Here is a 24,573-nt window from a genome sequence, read left to right as displayed (position 1 = left end):
TCCTTTGAAGGAAAGGTTTTAGCACCTGGTCTTAACTTCCCGCCTGTCGAATCCCCGCACCGCCCAATCCCCTCGCGGCGCATACTCCCTCGGGGCCGCTCTTCTCACGTCATTAACAACTCCGCCATCTTGCTAGAACGACTCTTTCGCGGACTACAAATCCCGGCATACAAAGTAGTTAGCCGCTTCTGGCCGGGCGTTCTGGAGCCTTAGTTTTCTCAGTGTCCCTGTTTGTAAGTAAGTGAAGTCTTTATTCTTGAAAGTTTAGTGTTTTTCAGATCAAAAGGTAGGTTTTGCAAAAAAAAAAAACACAACTCGGTGTGTAGGCTTCGTTTTCCTCAGGTAACCCGATGTTATCCAAAGTTTACCTCGCTGGGGGAACGACTTGCGTTTTCTTTCTTTCTTTTTAGATTCGTGTTTTCTATTATCGACTCTAAAGTGTACTTTCAGTTTGGAATTTCTTTTCCTGACATTGATTAGGATTCACAGATAAACATTCACCATTCACTGATATTTAAAGGAGTAATATGACCAAAATGTATGAGATTTGTTTTCCTCATCCTTTTTTAAGTAAAGGGATTCTATCATGGTACTCACGCCTCACGGGGAGGAGAAAATAAAATATAACCCAACTTGCTTTAGATGGGTTTACGCTTTTTCCCCCGCTTTGAAAAAGGCTAATTATTCATTTTTTATAATAGCCCCAAACTGGAAACAATTCAGATGTCTCAACTGGCGAACGGACAAACAAAATGTGATACATTCCTAGAATGAAATAATACTCAGCAATAAAAATGAACTGATACGTCTGTCAACATGAATGAATCTTAGAATGATTATGCTGAGTGAAAAAATCTAGACACAGAGAGTACATGCTGTACAATCTCATTTATATGAAATTCTAGGAAAGGTGAAACTAGTGATAGAAGGCAGATCAATGATTGCCAGGGGCAGGGGTGGGGAGAAGGGAGTGACTGCAGAGAGACTCCAGGAAACATTTTGGAACGGTGAAAATGCTCTTTATCATGGTTGTGGTGGTGGTTGCGTGACAGCATGCATTTGTGTAAGCTCGTTGAATTGTACGCTTAAAATTGGTGAATATTATTTTAAGTAAATTAAACTTCAAGGAAGTTCAACCCCTCAAATTTTAAAAAATGCAAAATTTGAAAAGTGTTTCCCTAAATGATAGAGCATTTGTATTTCATGAAGTCAGAGGTACCATTTGAATCTAAGACCACCATAATTTTACATACCAAGAAAGAAAAAAATGCTGCCCATTGAACTATGACACACCGTCAATTCTAAGATTCATCCTGATTTCGGAGGTGTTAAAATGTGAGGGGGAAATGTCAGAATCAATTGAGTATATTATTTCTGTATTATGTGCAATTAAGGAAAAAGGAAGAGAAATGAGAAAGAAGGGCAAATGATAAGCTAGAAAGATACACAGACACCCACAGGGGGCCGGAATCAAGTTAAGGATGCAATAGAAGCCCAAGGCAGAAAGCTGGCTCAGAGCCAAGGTTCCATCTTTGCTGACATCTAGAATATATTACCCAGACTCTATCCTTAAATTTTTCTCAACCCCTGTTGCCAAGCATATGACTGAGTCCTCTTGCCAAAACTGTTTCTTTGTTTTTGAGATCTGTTACTCACTCCTGTCTCAAGTACCCGCCTGTTCTTACAAGCCTAGCTTAAGTATCTGCCTGAGCATTCACATCTTGGTGTCTGCCTCTGTTTTGGAGTGCTCACTAGCTTTTTTTTTTTTTAAGATTTATTTATATATTTGAGGGACACCTGGGTGGCTCAGTCAGTTGGGTGTCTGCCTTCAGCTCAGGTTGCGTCCTGAAATCAAGTCCTGCGCCAGGCTCCTTGCTCAGCAGGGAGCCTGTTTCTCCCTCTGCCTGCTACTTTCCCTGATTGTACTCTTCCTCTCTCTGACAAATAAATAAATAAAATCTTTTAAAAATTAAAAAAAAAGATTTATTTATATGTTTGAGTGGGGAGAGGGGCAGAGGGCGAAGGAGAGTGTCTTAAGCAGACTCTGCACTGAGCAGGGAGCCTGAGGCAGGGCTCCATCACACAACCTTGAGATAACAACCTGAGTGGAAACTGAGAGTCAGACACTTAACTGGCTGAGCCACTCAGGTGCCCCAGAGTGCTCACTAGCTTTAAATAACCAGCTATATGTAAGCTGTCAGATTTGAGTGTTCAGGGCTCAGTCCTTAGACCTCTTTTCTACCTACACTCACTCTTTGTTAATCTCATCCATTCTCTTGGCTTTTCTCTCTTCACTGACAACTCCAGAATTTGTACCTCCAGCCCATACCTCTCCCCTGAATTCCAGACTCCTATCCAGCTGCCTATTTGGTATCTCCACATAGATGTCTAACATGTTCAGATTCTCTGAACACTTGATCTTTCCCCACACCAACTGTATTAGTTTCCTGTTCTGCTGTAACAAATTACTACAAATGTAGTGGGTTAAAATAGCACATCTTTATTATCTCACAGTTCTGTAGATTAAAAGTCCAACACGGATCTCACTGGACTAAAGTTGAGGTGCGGGCAGGTGTACCTGCAGACTGAGTTCCTTGCTGGAGGCTCTAGGAGAGAATGTAGTTTTTTGTCATTTCCAGAGTTTTGAGGCTGCTCATATTCCTCCACTCATGGCCCCTTCCTCCATCTTCAAAGCCAGCAACATAGAATCTCTCTCTGACCCTGCTTCATCTACCTCTTTTTCACTCTCTCTTCTAACTCCTTCTTCCACTATTTTTTAGAGAGGAACCAGGGAGGGGCAGAGGGAGAGAGAGACTCTTAAGCAGGATCCATGCCCAGTGCGGAGCCCCAGACACAGGGCTTGATCTCAGGACCCTGAGATCATGACCTGAGCTGAAACCAAGAGTCAAGAGTCAGATGCTTAACTGACTGAGCCATCCACGCATCCCTCCCCTTCCACTTTTAAAATCCTTGTGATTATATTGTTCTGGATAATCCAAAATACTCTTCCTATGTTAATGTCAGGTGATTAGCAACCTTACTTCCCTTTGCCATATAATTTATGTTAAAAAACAAAATTGCTGGATAAATTTGAAGATCTAATTGGCTTTATTAAGGGATTCATGAATTGGCCAGTATCCCATCTAGCAAACAGAGAGATACTCAGAAGAGCTGTACAAAATGGAAGATTTTTATAGGTAGGAGGGTGGGGCAAGGACGTTATTAGCAAAAGGAAAGAAATGATTGTTTGAGGCTGGGACAGCTTTCTGAGAGGAAAGGAAAGGTAGGGTGTTTATCATGCAGATTACCTCCCTAGTGCTGATCAGGAAATTTCAGCTTGACTGTTAAAAGGTCACATTCCTGGGATAGTTTGAAACTGGAGTTAAATCTTGGTTTGCTGTTGTGGGGGGCCACGGGACTCCATCTAAGTGTTCTTTTTTTTTTTTTTAACACTTAACATAGTCGTAGCTTCTAGGGATTGGGGTGTAGACAACTTTGGGGGTATTGTCTACCACATACTATAAAGTTTCTTTTTAAAATATTTATTTATTTATTTATTTATTTATTTATTTATTTATTTATTTGACAGAGAGAGAGAGAGCACAAGCAGGTGGAGTGGCAGGCAGAAAGAGAGGGAGAAGCAGACTCCCTGATAACCGGGGAACCCAATGCAAGGCTCAATCCCAGGACCCTGTAATCATGACCTGAGCCAAAGGCAGACACTTAACCGACTGAGCCACCCAGGCGCCCCCTGTAAAGTTTCTTTTTAATTAAACTTTTAACTAAGATATAATACATGTGCAGATAAGTGCACAAATAATAAATGTACAACTTGATAAATTTTCACAGAGTGAACACACTCATGTAACCGGCACTGAGAGCAAGAAACAGTGTTGCCAGAAATCTAGACTCTCCCTTTGTTTTGCTTCTAGGTCACTTCCTCTACCAAGAATACCACCATCCTGACTTCTAACACCATTGGTTAATTTTGCCTGTTTAGAAGTTTATGTCAACTGAACTACATGGTGTGTATTCTTTATGTCTGGCTTCTTTCTCTTAACATTTATGACTATGAGATTCATTTATATTCTCTTGTGTAGCTTTGAATTGTTCGTTTTCATTGCTGTATAATATTCCATTGCATGAATCTACCACAGTGTCTCCATTTTACTATTTGGGGTGCTGCTTTGAATATTCCAGTACAAATCATTTGGTGATCATATGTATGCATTTATATCAGATACATACTTAGCATTGGAATTGCTGGATCATAGAGTAAGCATATGTTCCATTTTAATAGAGGAAAATTTTTACATGACCTGTTAAGATTCTTCTAGCTGCTCTAAGAATTACATTGACATAAGACAAATAGGAGAAAAAAGCCACAGTTTAATTATATGTGCCCAGAGGCCAAATAATAATATCGAGACCCAAAGAAATGACCAAGGCAGACAGCTTTTTTACTTTTTTGGCAAAGAAATCTGTGAGGAATTGACAGGACAAAGAAAACTTATGTTTGGGGCACCTGGGTGGCTCAATCAGTTAAGCATCTGCCTTTGGCTCAGGTCATGATCCCAGAGTCGTGAGATTGAGCCCCACGTCAGGCTTCCTGCTAAGCGGGGAGTTTTACTTGGCACTTCTCTGATGATTAATGAAGTTGCCCATCTTTTCATATATTTCACTGTGTATCTTTTTAACCTTTTGGTTATTGTACCATGTCAATATATTACTTATTCCAAAGCAAAAGAAAAAAACAAAACCCAGGGGGAAGAGTGTGGTATGGCCCCTTTTTACGAGCTAAAGGGGAGAATAAAACACAGAAAGAGAGAGAGGTAGAGAACTCTCCCAAAGTTCCTTACATCATCGACTGTCACAGTTTCACTGTATAGTCCAAGATCCTTCTTCCCCCTTCCCAGGCTGGGCAATCATGGTTGGGGTTGTCCCCCTACCCCGAAAAGCAGAAGGGAAAATGTCTATATACACACAGAAAAACCTTGCTGTTTTTCTTCTGAAATTCTACTGAAATTCTTCCCTGGCCTTCACTGAGCAGGCCATTTTCTATTAGTTGTATTGCCCCTTTTATGTGAACTCCTTTCACAAATAAAACTTGTGGGAATCATGAGGGACTGCTTGGTGTTCAACTTGACCCAGCATAATGGGAACTGTAAGACTAACATTATTTCAAGATCAAAATGACCTTCATTTAAATACTCTTGTATTCACTGTTGTTTGTAATTAATTCTTGACCCAGACCAGCTCCGAAATTACCCAGATCCCAAGCAGACAATTAGGAAAAGAGTTGGATATTTTGTAAACTACAAAAAAATTATTTCACACAAATACTTGCTGATTTTAATGTTATCTGTAAAGGACAGGATGATATTATATATTATATATTAGCCAAGTTAAAGGTATTTTTGAGGACTTTGGATTCCAACATAAAAAGGAGGCTTATGAAGTATAATTATTTGAAGTATCTTACTATCAGTTAAGGATTATAACAAAAGATGTTAAGCAGCCTTTCACCATGTCTGCTGATGACATATAACAAGAGGTAATGGGAGATGTGACATAAAGAATTCATTCACTTGGGGCGCCTGGGTGGCACAGCAGTTAAGCGTCCGCCTTCGGCTCAGGGCGTGATCCCGGTGTTATGGGATCGAGCCCCACATCAGGCTCCTCCGCTATGAGCCTGCTTCTTCCTTTCCCACTCCCCCTGCTTGTGTTCCCTCTCTCGCTGGCTGTCTCTATCTCTGTCGAATAAATAAATCTTTAAAAAAAAAAAAAAAAGCATTCACTTTCAGGGCACATGGGTGGCTCAGTTGGTTGAGCATCTGACTCTTGGTTTCAGCTCAGGTCATGATCTCAGGGTCGTGAGATCAAGCCCTGAGTAGGGCTCTGCACTGGGCATGGAGCCCGCTTGGGACTCTCCCTCTCCCTCTGCCCCTCCCCCACACTTGCACACTCTCTAAATAAATAAATAAAATAATGTTGGGGCACCTGGGTGGCACAGCGGTTAAGCATCTGCCTTTGGCTCAGGGCGTGATCCCGGCGTTATGGGATCGAGCCCCACATCAGGCTCCTCCGCTAGGAGCCTGCTTCTTCCTCTCCCACTCCCCCTGCTTGTGCTCCTTCTCTTGCTGGCTGTCTCTATCTCTGTCGAATAAATAATAAATAATCTTTTTAAAAAATAAATAAATAAATAAAATAATGTTTATTAATGGAAATTTACTCAGCCATAAAAAAGAATAGAATCTTGTCATTTGCAACAACGTGGTTGGATCTAGAGGGGATAATGATAAGCAAAGTAAGTCAGTCAGAGGAAGACAAATACCATAAGATTTCACTCATATGTGGTATTTAAGAAACAAAACAAAGAGGGGCACCTGGGTGGCACAGCGGTTAAGTGTCTGCCTTCGGCTCAGGGCGTGATCCCGGCGTTATGGGATCGAGCCCCACATCAGGCTCCTCTGCTGTGAGCCTGCTTCTTCCTCTCCCACTCCCCCTGCTTGTGTTCCCTCTCTCGCTGGCTGTCTCTCTGTCACATAAAAAATAAAAAAAATAAAAAATCTTTAAAAAAAAAAAAAAAAGAAACAAAACAAAGAAAAAAAGAGACAAACAGACTCTTAAACATAGAGAACTGTTGGTAACCAGAGAGGAGGTGGCTGGGGGGATGGGTGAAATAGGTAAAGGGGATTAAGAGTACACTTACCATGAAGAGGACTGAGTCATGTATAAAATTGGTGAATCACTGTATTGTACACCTATAATATATGTTAATTATCTAGAATTAAAATTTTTTAAAAATTAAAGGAAAAGATGTTTATGTTATATTACAAAAACATGAAAAGATTTCATGTCAAATATTAAGTACTGTAACACATTCTATAGGTATAGAAGTAAAGGAAGACCATTAGATAAATAACAGAATTTAGAGAAATTCAGGTTGGGAAGATTTGGAGCTATAAAAAAATCCCGAAGTAAAAAGAAAAATCTAAGAATATATAAAAAAAATATTAAGATCAGAAATGTTTCTCATTTATTTATGGTAAACAACTACTAAACAGCCATTATTAGGCCTAACGGGGAAAATGGTTCAAAAGTAATACTTTCCTAATTTCTAGTAGGGCAGTATCCCGAAGACCAAAAAAAAAAAAAAGCTTCCAATGTTAAAAGATCTCATAGTTCACATTTTGTCTTTTTTTTTAAGATTTATTTATTTATTTATTTATTTATTTGAGAGAGAGAGCACGTGCATGAGTTGGGGGGGTGGGGAAGGACAGAGGGAGAGAGAAAATTCCAAGCAGACTCCCTGCTGAACGAGGAGCTGGATTCAGGGCTTAGTCTCACCACCCTGAGATCATGACCTGAGCCCCCAAATCAAAAGTCAGATTCTTAAATGACTGAGCCGAGGCTCAGGGCACCGAGGTGCCCCCACATTTTGTCTTTATGGACATTAGAGATCCTTTGCCTTTTGGTTGCTTCAAATACTTTAAATTTTGGTTGTTCAGATAATCATATGACTATGTAATGAATAATGGTGAGTTTAAAAGTGAAATCATTTGGGGGCACCTGGGTGGCTCAGTCGTTAAGTGTCTGCCTTCGTCCGAGGACATGATCCCAGGGTCCTGAGATCGAGCCCTGCATCAGGTTCCCTGCTCTGCTGGGAGCCTGCTTCTTCCTCTCCCACTCCCCCTGCTTGTGTTCCCTCTCTCGCTGGCTGTCTCTCTCTTTGTCAAATAAATAAATAAAATATTTTTTTAAAAAAGTGAAATCATTTAGAGGCATCAGCTAAGAACAGAGTATTCAAAATAGAAAAGCTTTATCTTGATGATGTTAAGATGAATACTTAATTTTTTTGGAGGAGGAGAGAGAGAAAGGAGGGTCAGAAGGAGAGAGAGAATCTTAAGCAGGATCCACGCCCAGTGCGGAGCCCCAGACACAGGACTTGATCTCATAACCCCGTGATTGTGACCTGAGCTGAAATCAAGAGTCGGATTCTTAACCGACTGAGCCACCCAGGTGCCCCCCAAGGTGAATACCTTAAAATTAGTCTTTCTGGGGTGCCTGGCTAGCTCAAGAGCATGTGACTGTTGTTCTTAGGATTGGGAGTTCAAGCCCCTCGTTGGGTGCAGAGATTACTTAAAAAATTTTAAAAAGAAAAAATAAAGTTAGTCTTTTTGGGGCACCTGGGTGGCTCAGTCAGTTAAGCATCTGCCTTTGGCTCAGGTCATGATCTTGGGGTCCTAGGGTTGAGCCCCGCATTGGGATCCCTGCACAGCGGGGAGTCTGCTTCTCCCTCTCCCTCTGCATCTGCCCCCACTTGTGCTCTCTCTCTCAAATAAATAAACCCTTTTTTTAAAAAGATAGTCTTTCTGCTACTGTTGGAGAGGAAAATTTTTCCTCTATCCTCAAGACTGTCTAGATGGTCTGAAAATGAAATTGCCATGAGGCAGATTAACAGGAGGAAAAAAAACCAAAGTTTATTACATATGCATGGAGGCCCAATAATGAAATTGAGACCTAAAGAAATGACCAAGGCAGGCAGTTTTTATACTTTTTAGACAAAGAGACAATACATCTGTAAGGAACTGACAGGCCAAAGAAAACTTATGTTTAGGAGCTTCAATTAGGAAGGAATTCTAAACAGAATTTGGGCTAGAGTAGTAAATTAGTAAAAGTATAAGGTTTGTTTATACAGCCTTCTTGGCTCTGAATTCTCTCTCTGGTGATAAGGATGTCTGTTTACCTCCTGGTACAGGGAGGGTGTACCTTTCACGTGGGAGATTTATTTCCTGCTTTCTGGAGACAAAGTTGGGGGGGTCAGAGTATTCTTGCACCGGCTATTTCTTAAGTAACTTAAAAAAAAAAAAGATGTTACTCATTTATTTGAGAAAGAGCGTGTGAGAGAGAGCATGAGCAGGGGGAGGCACAGAGAAAGAGGGAGAAGCAGGCTCCCCACTGAGCAGGGAGCCTGATGTGGGGCTCTGTCCCAGGACCCTGAGCCAAAGGCAGACACTTAACTGACTGAGCCATCCAGGTGCCCTTTAAGTAACTTTTAATTAAAAATAACCAATATGCCAGGTGGCACACTTTGAGGTGGCCTGCTCTTGGCCTCTACCCTACATTTTTAAAAAGTTATTTGGGGAGAGGGGTGCGCCTGGGTGGCTCAGATGGTTGGGCGTCCCACTCTTGATTTCGGCTCAGGTCATGATCTCAGGGTTATGATCAAGCCCCACGTTGGGCTCTGTGCTCAACCAGGAGTCGGCTTGAGATTCTCTCCCTCTCCTTCTGCCCCTCCCCCTGCTTGTGCTGGCACTCTCTCTCTCTCAAATAAATAAAATCTTTCTTAAAAAAGTTATTTGGTTTTTTCCCCTAAATTTTAAACTCAAACCAAAAGATTATTTGCCCAGAAGCAAAGGAGAGAATTATCTATTGAACTTTATTGAAGATGAGCATTGAGTTCTCTTATAGCTACCACCTCCTGCAAACACACACGAGTTAGAGAGTTGAGAGGAGAAATGTAGAATACAACCATTTGTACTGTCCACTCCCAGTTAAAAGGGAAAAATGGGCAAGGTGTATTGAACACACAGAAAACACTTTTTTTTTACCTAGAATTTCCGTTTATTTATGTGCTTTGCTATAGATTGCTTTTCTAATTTTACTAATAAAAAAAGCTGGAGAATATTTAAGACCCTAGGAGCTAAATAAGAAAATTTGTTACCTGACTAATCATCTTGAAGGCAAGTTTCTAAGTAAGAGTAAATTTGACTATGGTTTGTTCTTTATCATAAGCTGCAGGGGACCTCTTTTTGTGCCTCGCTGACATTCAGTATAAGGAGATAAGGGCTCTTGTCATAATCTTTTACTAAAGTATCTGCCTTTACCCATCCTGTGTTAAGGCATGTATTACCTCCAATAGCTTGTAAAAACAGGTTTTGGAGAATTTCATGATGTCCCAAACATGTCTATTGTAGAAAATAGTTCCAGCTCACAAACTATCTGTTACTAGTTACTCAAGTCATGGCAGACTGGCAAATTACAAGTAAAAGTGTTGCTAACAGGATTTATTCACAATGCAAAGTCTTGCATATACTTCCCTTTATTCCATTTAGTTACAGTTTTTGGTAAATCATAATTCAGTGTTAACATTATTATGATTATTTAATGCTGTTCATAGCTGAGACATATAATCCAGTTGACCGTTGAACGACATGGGTTTGAACTGCACAGATCCACTCGTGCATGGCTTTTTTTCAATAAATATACATATAGTACTGTAATTGTATTTTCTTATGATTTTCTAAACATTTCTTTTCTCTAGCTTACTGTACTGTAAGAATACAGTATGTAATACATATAGCACACAAAATATGTGTTAATCCAGCTGTGTCTGTTTTCAGTAAGGCTTCTAGTCAACAGTAGCCTGTTAGTAGTTAACTCGGGGAAGTCCAAAGTTAGACTTGGACTGTTGACTGTGTGGGGTATTTGGTGCTCTTAACGCCTGCATTGTTCAAGGGTCAACTGTATACTCTTATTATGCTTCTTTTCAAATATGACATTTTGTTTTATCTAGAGTTAATAATTACTTTGGTTATTTTGTTTGATTGATTTGTTTTCTTGTACCTATTAGTAATTATTCCACCAGACCCCTCCAGAGATGTAAAACCCTACTCTACAAGGTCAAAGGAATCAGGTAATCTTTTAGTTTTAGTTTTTATTTTGTTTTTTATTTGGAGACATATTTCTTCTTGCCATCTACCCTTCTACTCCCATAAGGATTGATTGATCTTAGGATTGCTACATAGATGTCATCCTGGAAATTCACTTTGCCTTTCTTAGATTCCCGTTTACTGGATGTCGTTCTACTGTTTTTGACCTTTTGGGTTGTTTCCAAATTCTGGCTATTAAGTAATGTTATGTATATATGTTTCTTCATGCAAGTATTTCTGTTGGGTGTATATTTAAGAGTGGACTTGCTGGGTCACAGGTATGTTAAACTTGTGAACTTGGGTGGAAAAAAAATTACGTCTTTATTTTCACTGACCATTATGTTAAATTTAGCATTTCCTTCGATTATGAATGTAGGCAGCAAAGCATAGCAGTATCAGCTGTACTTGTAATTTTGACTGACAGAAATCATAGATCTTTTCCCAGCATATTACAGTTGTTGCACATAATGTGAGATACTGTTTATGCTGATGCCTTTAGTTCCTGAACTTTCCTGGGTTTCTGCAGCACAAATTGGATTATATGTTGTTGGCTTCCCCGACACGTGTACTTAGTTTCATAATTCCTCCATTCAGCTAAGCAAGTTTTATGACCTTGTGGGTCCATATCTTTTATAATTATCTATTATCATTTTTATTAATTAACTAATTAATTTTTATTTTTAAGGTAGTCTCCATGCCCAATATGGGGCTCAAACTCATGACCCTGAGATCAGAGTCGCATGCTCCACCAACTGAGCCAGCTAGGCCCCCCATATAATTATCTAGTATCGTTTTAGTGGGATTTCAGGATGTTGTGGAAATGAAAACATTTTCATTCTGTGTTTCCAAAGTGTTCTAGATGGCTTTAAATTTTTTTTAAAGATTTTATTTATTTATTTGACAGAGATAGAGACAGCCAGCGAGAGAGGGAACACAAGCAGGGGGAGTGGGAGAGGAAGAAGCAGGCTCATAGCAGAGGAGCCTGATGTGGGGTTCGATCGCAGAACGCCGGCATCACGCCCTGAGCCGAAGGCAGACGCTTAACCGCTGTGCCACCCAGGCGCCCCTAGATGGCTTTAAATTTTAATTGAATCTTGTAGTTCTATCTCTTTTTTAGAGTTATTTATGTATACCTTTCATTGTTTTAAATAGACCAATCTTATAGAGTATATCTTTTATATTAGTCTTTCTAAAGAACCAGCTTTTGATTTTATTGATGATTTCTACTTTATGTGTGTGTCTATTAATTTTTGCTCTTCTCTGTATTTTTTTTTTTCCTCTGTCCTCTTACGTTTGTTCTGCTCTTTCTCTAGCTTCAAAAATGGAACTCTTGGGGCACCTGGGCGGTTCAGTCAGTTAAGCATCTGCCTTCGGGTCAGGTTGTGATCTCAGGATCCTGGGATCGAACCCCACGTTGGGCTCCCTACTCATTGGAGAGTCTGCTTCTCCCTTTTTCTCTCCCTCTGCCTCTCCCCCTGCTCATGCCTGCTCTCTCTCTCTCTCTCACATAAATGTATAAATAAATAATCTTTTTTTAAAAAAATGAAACTCTTGGGGCACCTAGCTGGCTCAGTTGGTAGAGCATATGACTCCTGTTCCCAGGGTTGTGAGTTCAAGCCCCACATTGGTCATGGAGCCTACTTTAAAACAATAATAAAAATAAAGATAAAAATAAATTTTAAAAATAGAACTCCTTATGTATTGATTTGGTATATATTTCTTTAGATTTTATTTATTTGACAGAGATTGAGAGAGAGAGAACAAAGAAGGGGAGCGGCAGGCAGAAGGAGAGGGAGAAGCAGATTCCCTACCAAGCAGGGAGCCCGACTCGGGACTTGATCCCAGGATCCTGGGATCATGACCTGAGCTGAAGGCAGACGCTTAACTGACTGAGCCACCCAGGCGCCCTGATTTAGCATATTTTTAAAAAATGTGTTTAACATAAATTTTCTTCATGATTCTGTTTTAGATGCATGTCACATTTTTTTATTTTATTGTCATTCAGTTTTAACTTTTTCATGATTTCCATTAAGATTTTCTCTTGAGCTCATTGGCTATTTAGGGTTGTAGTTTTAGTTTTTTAAATGTATGTTTTTGCTTGTTTTCACTCTTTTAGTATCTATGTAAAATGTCAACACGCATGTTTAATTTTTGATAAGTTTAGAGTTAATAAGTAACTACATCATTCTTGCAAACAATACGTGGAGGTTTCAGGGCTTTAACTCCAGTTCTTCCCATCATGCCATCTACTTTTCTGTGTTATGGTCGTAAGGTATTTGAGTTTCATTTTTTTTAACCTTCCCTTTATATGTTAACAATTAGTATACATTTAGATTTTGCAAAATTAGGGTGCCTGGGTGACTCAGTTGGTTGGTTAAGTATCTGACTCTTGGTTTCTGCTCAGGTCATGATCTCAGGTTCCTGTGATTGAGCCCAACATCAGGCTCCACGCTCAGCAGGGAGTTTGCTTCTTTTGCTCCCCTTCTGCCTCCCCCTCCTCCGCGTTTGCATGCACACACTCTTTCTCTCTCAAAAAAATAAATCGTAACAAAAAAGATTTTGTAAAGCCTTTGCTCATCACTTCTTTTTTCTTTTTTCTTTTCGTGTTCAATTTCCTTCTTGCAAAATTCTTCATCTTAATAGTTATGTCAGTGAGTATATGACTAGTAAACACCCACAATCTTTATGTGTCTAAAAATGCTATTATTTCTCTCTCATGCCTAAATAAAAATTTATCTGGATACATTTCCACCAAGTACCTTAACTCCTTCAAATCTTCTTTTCAGCCCATTTCCCACCCCAGACCATCTCAATTCTCTTACCTGTTTTTTTTTTTAAGAGAGAGAGAGAGAGAGAGCGCTTAAGAGCGCATGCACTTGTGTGCACGTGCTAGCGGGTGGGGGGGGGGAGGCAGAGGGAGAGGGAGAGAAAGCCTAGCACGGAGCCTATCACAGGGCTTGATCTCATAACCCTGAGATCCTGACCTGAGCCAAAACCAAGAGTCAAACGCTTAACTGACTGAGCCACCAAGCCACCCGAGGGCATGGATTTATGTCTTTTTCATTGTTATGTATCCCAAACATTTAGAAAAACGCCAGGCACAGAGAAGGTGTTGAGTTTTTAAAAAATGAATTCATTGCACTTTCTGAATCCGTTGAATGAATATAGAATTCTTGATCGACTTTTTTATTCAGCACTTAGAAGATATTATTCTATCATTTTATTGTCCTATTATCTCTGTTACCTTTTTTCTTTGGAAATCTGTAGTTATTTTTCTATTGTTACTTAGTTGGTAATTTCTCTCTCTCTTTTTAGAAAGATTTTATTTATCGTTTGTTAGAGGGAGAGATCATAAGCACAAGCAGGGGGAGTGGCAGGCAGAGGGAGAAGCAGGCTCCCTGCTGACCAAGGAGCCCAATGTGAGACTCGATCCCACAACCCTGGGATCATGACCTGAGCGGAAGGCAGATGCTTAACCAACTGAGCCACCCAGGTGTCCAGGTAATCTATCTTTCTTATCTTTTAAGATTTTCTCTTTGTTTTTTATGTTCTTCAGTTTTACTACAACTTGTCTAGGTGTGGATTTATTTTTATTTATCTTGCTAAGTATTTGAGGTTGCTCCTCTGGCTTGAAGACTTATTTCTAAAAGATCTCTTAGTCATGGGGGACCCATATCTTTGCAGGTGTTAGGAATTTGAACCCTACTCCCAAACATCTCTGGGCATGAGGTACCCTTGGTATTGCATCCACCTTTTGTGTTATTTTACTCGTATACAAATTACCTCATCCATCCCAGGATTCTGTTTTGTTCTTAAATCCAATCTCTTCTGCTTTTGGTCTTCCCAACTTAATTATTTGAGATTATGTTTAAGTATGTTCTAGACAAGATAAGTTTATTTCTTTATGCTATAAAGTCAGAAGACATGAAGTTCAAGGTGAGTTGGGTGGTTTTGTGCTCATCAGGGACACACACTTGGTCTTTATTGTTGCTCTGCCATCCTTAGCCTGAGGCTTCTGCCTTATAGTCCAAAAGAGCTGCTTGAAGTCCAGCCACTTGATTTGTATTCCAGCCAATAGGAAGAAAGCAAAATGAACTTGTCCCTTCTTTTAAGGGACATGTACCACTTCTACTTACAACACTTGTCAACGACTTACTCTGTAAGGGAGGTTGGGAAATGTTTTTACTAGGCAGCTATCAGTAACTGCTTTTATTCAAGACAAAAGGAGAGAAAAGACAATGGGGGATAATTAACAGTTTCTATCACACCCATTAAATTGTTAACAAGCTTAGAGTGAAGATCCTGTTTTGTACCTTTTATAAAAATCAGTGCTCACAAGAAGCTCAATGAAAATCTCTTAATAATGATGATTAATCCTTTCAGCAAACATTTATTTAGTACTTATTTTATGCTAGGGACTGTGTTAGGCACTGGAGCTACAAAAATGAACACAGGAAACAAAGAAGTTGTTGCTTTAAGCAGTTATTTGAACTGCTAACAAAAGTGGTCAGGCAGAGGAGAGGGAAGACATTCCAGGCAAAGGGGATAGTTTATGCAGATTATCAAAAGTATGAAACAGCATGTCATGTTAGGAACTGCTAGTTGTCTGGTATACCTAGACCAGTGGTCTTGATCATGGGCTATTTTGCCCTTTAGGGAACATTTAGCAAAGCCTGGAGAATATTTTTGGTTGTCACAACCGAGGGAGTGCTACTGGCATCTGGTGGATAGAAGACAGAGATGCTGCTAAAAATTTTACAATATACAGGTTGTGAACCTTGAAATTAAAACAGCCAGTTATTTTACCAGCAAATGGGTTTATTCAGGAATTGCAGAATAATTGCAATTTGGGACAAGCAAGCCATAGGAAAAACCATAGGCAAGTTCCGAGAACAAAGGAGAGGAACACTCTTGCTCTTTTATAGAGGAAAGAGGAGAGTTGGGAGGGGCTGTTATAAACAAAAAGTCCATTGGAGTAAACTGGGAGTTCAAAGTGTAGTGTAGGTTTCTTTTAAAGATTTATTTATTTATATGAGCAAAAGAGAGTGAGCACGAGTGGGGGGGGGGCAGAGGGAGAGGGAGAGAGAATCTCAAGCAGACTTCTCACTGAGCACAGATCCTGACTCGGGGCTCCATCTCACAACACTAAGATCAGGACCTGCGTGGAAACCAAGAGTCATCACTTAACTGACTGCACCACCCAGGCAGTCCTGATGTTCAAATATAGAATCTTCCTTCCTCGTGCTCGAGTAGTAAAGTAAAGTAAAGTAAAGCACTAGCAAGGTGCATCTCTTCCTGTTGAGGTCCATAACTGATGTGGAGTGGTAGTGCATGAGGGCTTCCCATTCTGGCTTCCTGACTCTATTTTATTTATTTATTTTAAAAGATTTTATTTATTCATTTGAGAGAGAGAGAGAGAGAGAGAGAGAGCATGAGCAGGTGGAGAGGGAGAAGCAGGATTCTCGCCAGGCAGGGAGCCCAACATGGGGCTCAATTCCAGGGCTCTGGTATCATGAGCCAAGCTGAAGGCAGACGCTTAACTGACTGAGCCACCCAGGCCCCCCTCTATTTTATTTTTTTAAGTTTTATTTATTTAAGTAAATAAAACAGCTGTGGGGCTCTGAGATCAAGCCTGACTCCATTTCATTTATTTTATTTTTTTTAAAGTTTTTATTTATAATATTATTTGGGAGAGAAAGAGAGAAGCAGACTCCCCGCTGAGCAGGGAGCCTGAGATGGGATTTGATCCCAGGACCCCAAGGTCCTGACCTGAGCTGAAGGCAGACACTTAACTGAGCCACCCAGGTGCCCCAAGCCTGACTCCATTTTAAATGAGATTTCCCTGGGGCGCCTGGATGGCTCAGTCATTAAGCGTCTGCCTTCGGCTCAGGGCGTGATCCCGGAGTTATTCAATCGAGTCCAGCATCAGGCTCCTCCGCTGGGAGCCTGCTTCTTCCTCTCCCACTCCCTCTGCTTGTGTTCCCTCTCTCGCTGGCTGTTTCTCTCTCTCTCTCTGTCAAATAAATAAATAATCTTTAAAAAAAATAGATTTCCCTTTATTAATTTTCACAGGGTAAGCCCCCCACAAGGAATTATTGGAACCAAAATCAATAGTGCTGAAGCTGAGAAATCTTAAGTAGAGTCTAGAATGTAAGAGGAGTGGGCATGGGGGGGCATAAGATATGAAGCCAGAGAGGTAGGCCCGATTCTAGGGAATCTTGTTTTCCTGCTAAAAATAACTTGTTCTTTATCCTGGAGATTGGGATCAGAAAATAATTAAAGTAATTTTTAAAAACTTTTTTATTATGGAAATGTTCAAGTGTGCCTAAAAGTGGAGAGAATAGTATAATGAACCCCCATTGAGCAGTCCCTCAGTTTCAACAATTTTCAATTATCAGTATTTTTTCTAATCTTGAAGAATGTATTTATTTAAAACAGGAAAACTTTTGGGGCATTTGACTGGCTCAGTTGGAGGAGTGTGTGACTCTTGATTTTGGGGTCATGAGGTCAAGCCCCATGTTGGGTGCAGAGATTACTTAAATAAGTAAGTAAATAAATAAAACAGTGAAACTTTTGATACTGGAATTTAATGATAAGGTAGGTTATTAGATCAAAACACTTCATTTTGAGAAAACTAGTGAGCTTGCATGATTGTTAGCTACTCTATTCTCTGGCAGAAGACATGATATATTATCCAGAAGTTTCATTTTGTTGGCACATTAAAAAATAAAAATTTAAAAAATTTTTTCATGAAAGGAAAGAACACAACATGAGATCTGTCCTCTTAACAGATTTTTAAGTGTGTGATACAGTATTGATTTCTAAGTGTAAAATACAGTATCGTTAACTATGTTTCTAGAACTTATTCATCTTACTTAACTGAAACTTTATACCCATTGATTAACAACTCCCCATATCGCCCTACCGCCAGCCTCTGTTAACCACCATTCTATTCTATGCTCCTATGAATTTGACTATTCTAGATACTCATCTAAGCGTAATCATGCATATTTGTCCTTCTGTGATTGACTTATTTCACTTAGCATAATGTCCTAAAGGTTTATCCATGTTACCACATATTGCAGGAGTTCCTTCTTTTTTTAAAAGATTTTATTTATTTATTTGAGAGAGAAAGAGAGAAAGTGCACTCGAGCAGGGCAGGGGCAGAGGGAAAGGGAGTGAGAGAATCTCAAGCAGACTCCATGCTGAGGGCCAACAGGGGGGCTCGATCTCATGACCCTGAGATCATGACCTGAGCCAAAATCAAGAGACAGACACTCAGCCGACCGGGCCATGCAGGTGCCCTGGATTTCCTTTTTTTAAGACTGAATAATATTCTATAGTGTATATATACACATTTTCTTTATTCATCTGTTGATGGACATTTAGGTGGTTTCCACATATGGGCTGTTAGGAATAGTGCTGCAATGAACATAGGAGTGCTAATCTCTTTGAGATCTTGATTTTAATTTTCTTGGATAAATATCCAGAAGTGGGATTTCTGGATCATATGGCAGTTCTATTTTGATTTAATTTTAACTTTGTAAAGATCTTTCGGACTGTTTTCCTTGCCAGCTGCACCAGCAATGTACGAGGGTTCCAGTCTCTCCACATCCTTGCCAACACTTGTCTTTTTGTTGTTCTTGTTGTTGTTGTTCTTGTTGTTGTTAATAGCCATCCTACAGGTTTGAGGTGATGTGATGGTTTTGATTTGCATTTACCTGATGATTAGTATCGTTGTGTATCTTTTCATGTATCGGTTGGCTATTTGTATATCTTTGAAAAATGTCTAATCAAGTCCTTAGCTCATTTTTTAATTGGGTTATCTAATTTAGTTAGTATTTTTTTTTACTATTGAGTTATAGGATTTCTTTATATATTTTGGAGCTCTACCTCATACCAGATACACGGTTGGCAAATATTCTCTCCCACCCTTAGCTCACCTTTTCACCCTGTTGCTCCCTTTGCTGTGCAGAAGCTTTTGAGTTTAATGTAGTCCCACTTGTTTATTTTTGTTTTTGATGCCTGTACTTTTAGTGTCATATCTATGAAATCATTGTTAAGACTCATGTCATGATGTTATCTCATGTGTTTTCTTCTAGGATTTTTACAGTTTCAAGTCTTATATTTAAGTCATTAATCCATTTTGAGTTGATTTTGTGTATGGCATAAGATAAAGGTCCAATTTCTATCTTTTGCATGTGGATGTCCAGTTTTCCCAACAACTTTGGGAAGACTATCCATTACCCGTTGTGTAGTTTTGGCACCCTAATTCAATAAAGTTGCAGGATACAAAATTGACATATAAAAATCAGTTGCATTTCTTTTTTTTTTTTTAAGATTTATTTATTTGTCAGAGGGAGAGAGAGAGAGAGAGCAACTGAGGACAAGCAGGGAGAGCGGCAGGCAGAGGGAGAAACAGGCTCCCCACTGAGCAGGGAACCCGATACAGGACTCTAACCTAGCACCCTGGGATTATGACCTGAGCTGAAGGCAGACGCTTAACCGACTGAGCTACCCCGGTGTCCCAAACAGTTGCATTTCTATATACTAACAATGTTGTATCTGAAAAGGAAATTAGGAAAACAGTCCCATATATGATAGCATCAAAAATATAAAACACTTAGGTATAAACTTAACTAAGGAAGTGACTTGTACACTGAAAACTACAAAATACTGATGAAAGAAATTGAAAACACAAACAATGGGAAAGATACCACATGTTCAGGAATTGGAAGAATATTGTTAAAATATCCATATTACCCAAAGCAATCTACAGAGTCAATGCAATCCTTACCAAAATCCCAATGGGGGGCACCTGGATGGCTCAGTTGGTTAATTGTCAGACTCTTGGGTTTCAGCTCAGGTTGTGATCTTGGGGTCCTGGGATTGAGCCCCATGTTAGGCTCCGTGCTCAGGGTGGAGTCTGCTTGGGATTCTCTCTCTCTATCTCTCCCCCCCCCCCCGCCCTTCTCCTCCCCCATGTGTGTGTGCTTGCTCTCTCTCTCTTTCTCAAATAAATGAATGAATCTTTTTAAAAAATTCTAATGAAATTTTTGACAGAAAAAACAATCCTAAAATTCATATGGAACCACATAGGATCCTGAAGAGCCAAAACAATCTTAAGAAAAAACAAAGTTGAAGGCATCACACTTCCTCATTTCAAAATATATTATAAAGCTATAGTAATTAAAACAGTGTGGTACGGGGGCGCCTGGCGGGCTCAGTCGGGGGAGCATGTGATGCTTGCTCTCAGGATTGTGGGTTTGAGCTCCACATTGGGTGTAGAGAGTACTTAAAAATAAAATCTTTAAAAAAAAATAAAACCTTTAAAAAAAACCAGTGTGATACTGGCAGACATTAAGACTGATGGAACAGAATAAAAAGCCCAGAAATAAAAATAATGATCAGTATTTTGTCAATCTTGTTTCAACTATCACTGAAGGATTTTAAACAGAAGAGTTGCATGAGGAGATTTACATTTTAGAGAAATCTCTGGCAGCAGTTTCCAGGATAAATTAAAGGGGTTGAGATAGAGAGGAGAGAGCCAAATGAAGACAGTCTCAAACTCCTTACTTCCTACTGCCTTTTGAACTCACTTCAGTAAAGTTCACCTGCTTCCAAGCCTCAGGAACCATACTTGCCAGAGTCATCCATGGCCTCCCTTCCTGCCTTCAAATCCAGTGGTGACTTTTTATCTCACTAGACCTCTCAGTGGCATCTGACGTAGTCACTCACTCTGTCTTCCTTACCACTCTTGCTTCCCTTGGCTTCTGGGACCCCAGACTCTCCTGACTTATCTCTGATCTCACCAGTCAGTTCTCTGTGCCTTCTGCGGTTTCCTCCTCCCTCCATCCTCTAGAGTCTGAGGTTGGAGAGCTTTGGGGCTCGGGCCTTCAACGGCCTCTCTGTGCATTCACCTCCTCAAGGATCGCATTCAGTCTCAGGTCTTTTTTTTTTTTTTTAAGATTTTATTTATTTATTTGACAGAGATAGAGACAGCCAGCGAGAGAGGGAACACAAGCAGGGGGAGTGGGAGAGGAAGAAACAGGCTCATAGCAGAGGAGCCTGACGTGGGGCTCGATCCCATAACGCCAGGATCACGCCCTGAGCCGAAGGCAGACGCTTAACTGCTGTGCCACCCAGGCGCCCCATAGGTCTTTATTTTTTAAATAATTTTTTAAAAGATTTTATTTTTGTATTTAACAGGGGCAGGGGGCAACACAAGCAGGGGGAGTGGGAGAGGGAGAAGCAGACTTCCTGCTGAGCAGGGAGCCTGGTATGGGGCTTGATCTCCTGGGATCATGACCTGAGCCGAAGGCAGATGCTTAACAACTGAGCCACCCAGGGGCACCCAGTCTCAGGTCTTTAAACACTCCATCTGCAAGGACACCTGCTGCCCAGAACTTTCCTCTGGGCTCCAGACAGACCGATCCGGCTGCCTCCTGGACAGCTCCCTTTGGAGGTCTAATAGGCCTGTCAAACTTAGCTCGTCCAAACTGAAGTCCTCCTGAGCCTCCCTGCCAATATCCCCCCCACCCCTTAATGGCAACCCTTCCAGTTGCTTGGGTGAAAACCTTCACATCATCCTAACACCTAACACCTCTCACATCCCAACATGCAGACTGCCCTGAGCCAGCAAGACCCCGCCGGTGACTGACTCCATGAGGATGATCGATTTGACCTTCGCTGCCTACCTGCAAGTGTCCACCCACCCACCGTTGCCCCACATTTTCCTAACAAGTCTGGAAGTATTTTCGGCACTTTGGAGACAGTCTTTGAGATGCTCGCCCACTTCCTGCTTTTGGCCTCACTGAAAGAAATTCCTTTTTTGTTTCAGGACCACTCATTTCTCTGCCTTTGGATCTTATCAGCCGTGGCTGGTGTAGCCTGGTCTGTTTGGGACCTCTGGAGTGAGAAGCTCTTGTGACCCTGCACGCCAGCAACAAGCATGGGGGTGCTGAAAATACTGGGACCCTGATTACCCTGTCCTGGCTGGGTGGTTCCACACTGGCAGAGACAAGCTGAGAAGACCTGAGGCTACTGCCCTTCTCCTACGTAGCACTCAGGTCCTAGAGGGGGGATTTCACTCAGAAGCAAGTCATTCATCCTACCCCCAACTCTGTTGTCTTGGCTTGGAGATTTTTCCTTGGGGGAGAAGTAGTCACCACTCCTAATCTCTTTCCAAAAGAACTGACTTCATTGGCAACATAGGATGAGGAAGTTCAAGCTTAAGGATATTCTCTGTAAGGCCTTTTTTTTGGGGGGGGGGTTAAACTGTACCCCCAACTTGGGGCTCAAACTCACAACCCCGAAATCAAGAGTCGCTTCCTCTACCAACTCAGCCAGACAGGTGCCCTCAAGCTTAAGGATATTCTCACAAACAGTGGTGGTTGTGGTGAAGGGCCATTGGGAGATAGATTCAGTGGAGAGATACAAACTAAACTGTAGACCAGTTAATCTGCAAGAGAAATGGGTAAGGAGACAGCTGGGAGGAGGCCTCTTGGAGTCAGAACAATCTAACACTGTCAGGAGGAGCTGTTCCTTCAAAGGAACTCTAGTTTGATTGAGTTAGTCTAGCCAGCAGTTTATGCCCCAGGCTATTGTTGGAAACACTAGAGCAATCATCCTGCAGTTAGTGCAGTTTAACATTTGCGTGCAGCCAGGAAAAGAGGCAAAGAGAAACCTGTCAAAACCACCGTCATCTCAGAGTGACTGTGGGCAAGCCCAAGGCCACACCCCTTGAGGAACAACATAATAGGCTTAATACTGGTGTGTGTTTTTTTTGGGGGGGGAGGTGGTGGTGGTAGCAAGAATAGACTTAAATGAAATAATCCAGCTAGTTACTACAAACAATAAACAACCTGAAAGAGGGGGTGGGGAACCTTTACCTAGAGTTAGTACATTACCTAAAACATCCAGTTTCCAACAACAACAAAAAAATGTTGATATGCAAAGAAACAGGAAAGTATAACCCATACAGGGGGGCTGGGTTGGGGGTATGGAAAAGCAGGTGGCAAAAACTACCTGTGAGAATAACCCGATGTCATATTTCTTTTTCCTTTTAAAGATTTTATTTATCTGAGAGAGAGAGAGAGAGAGAGCAAGCACAAGCTGGGGGGAAGGACAGAGGGAGAAGCAGACTCCTTGCTGAGCACAGAGCCCAATGTAGGGCTCGATCCCAGGACTCTGGGATCATGACCTGAGCCAAAGGCAGCCGCTGAACCCACTGAGCCACGCAGATGCCCCTACCAGATGTCATATTTAACAAAGACTTCAAAGTAGCCATTTTAGGGGCACCTGGCTGGCTCAGTCGGAAGAGCATGTGACTCTTGAAGTCAGGGTCGTGAGTTCAAGCCCCATGTTGGGTGTAGTAATTACTTAAATAAGTTAAACTTAAAAATAAAGTAGCCATTTTAAATAGGTTCAAGGAAATAGAGGAAACCATGATTAACGAAAGGTACGATGACATGTCATTCAAGAGAATGCAATAGACAGAAATCATATAAGAATAAGAACCGAATGGAAATTCTGGAGTTGGAAAGTATAGTAACTGAAATGAAAATTCCACTAGAGGGGCTTATATTAGTTTGCTAGGGCTGCCGCAACAAAATGCCACAGACTGGGTGCTTTAAGCAGCAGATATTTATTTCCTCACAGTTCTGGAGGCTAGAAATCCAAGATCAAGGTGTCTGCAAGTTTGGTTACTTCTGAGGCCTCCCTCCTTGGCTTGCAGATGACGGCCTTGCACTGTTCTTCATGTGGTCATTGCTCTGTGTACAGGTACCCCTAGTGTTTCCTCCTCTTACAAGGGCCTCACTTAGATTGGATCAGGGCCTACCTTACAAGATACAGTCAAGCTCATCAGGCTGAAATCAGGTGACCTCAGACACATTAATTCAGATCCATGCCAAAACAACACAGGTAAAAGTAATAGTTAGAAGAGGTCATTGAGAGGATGTGACTCCAGTTGACCTGTGAGTTAAGTGAGCTGGACCCAGGCAATAGGAGTCACCTCCGGCCCTCCCCTGTCCTTGGAATGTACATTCTGCCTGCCAGTCCTACAGTAGGAGCCATTTCTGTTTTGTTTTGTTTTGTTTTTTTAAGATTTTATTTATTTATTTAATTTGTCAGAGAGAGCACGAGCACAAGCAGCGGGAGGGGCAGAGGGAGAGGGAGAAGCAGATTCCCCACTGAGCAGGGAGCCTGAGGTGGGACTCAGTCTCAGGACCCTGGGACCATGACTTGAGCCGAAGGCAGTCGCTTAACTGACTGAGCCTGGGACTGAGCCACCCAGGTGTCCCATAGGAGCCATTTCAAGGACACAGTCTTGTGGGCCCCTGGGTGGCTCAGTCAGTTGTGTCTGCCTTCAGCTCAGGTCATGATCCCAGGGTCCTGGGATCAAGTCCCATCTTGGGCTCCTCCTGCTCCTCCCTCTGCCTCTTACCCTCTCTCTCTGTCTCTCATGAATAAATAAGCGAAATCTTAAAAAAAAAAAAAAAGACACAGTCTTGAGAGATTTGTAATATGTTATTGAGACCATCTGGACTGGTTATGTGACTGATCCCTGTTAAGGCCTCTATATAAACTTTAAATATTCCGGTGGGCAGATGTGGAGATTTACTGATCTTTCAGCCACCCAAGTCTTTTTTTTTTCTTTTTTAAAGATTTTAGTTATTTATTTGACACAGAGAGACAGTGAGAGAGGGAACACAAGCAAGGAAAGTGGGAGAGCGAGAAGCAGGCTTCCTGCCAAGCAGGGAGCCTGATGCGGGGCTCGATCCCAGGACCTTTGGGATCGTGACCTGAGCCTAAGGCAGATGCTTAATGGCTGAGCCACCCAGGTGCCCCCCAAGAC

General features: G+C 41.2%; 1 long non-coding RNA gene across 1 annotated transcript; it reads left to right on the top strand.

Annotated features, from left to right (window-relative positions):
• The first annotated feature begins 36 nt into the window (after nucleotides 1–36).
• LOC123785621 (uncharacterized) lies at nucleotides 37–24,217 on the top strand. The gene is made up of 5 exons (XR_006777690.2): nucleotides 37–237; nucleotides 3,933–4,025; nucleotides 10,637–10,699; nucleotides 14,031–14,216; nucleotides 21,556–24,217. It is a non-coding gene; the product is annotated as an uncharacterized LOC123785621 (long non-coding RNA).
• Nucleotides 24,218–24,573: the final 356 nt, after the last annotated feature.

Source organism: Ursus americanus, chromosome X (genome assembly GCF_024610735.1).
Source record: "Ursus americanus isolate L20-20 chromosome X, mUrsAme1.1.p, whole genome shotgun sequence".
NCBI lineage: Eukaryota > Metazoa > Chordata > Mammalia > Carnivora > Ursidae > Ursus > Ursus americanus.
This window is presented reverse-complemented; position numbering and strand designations above follow the sequence as displayed.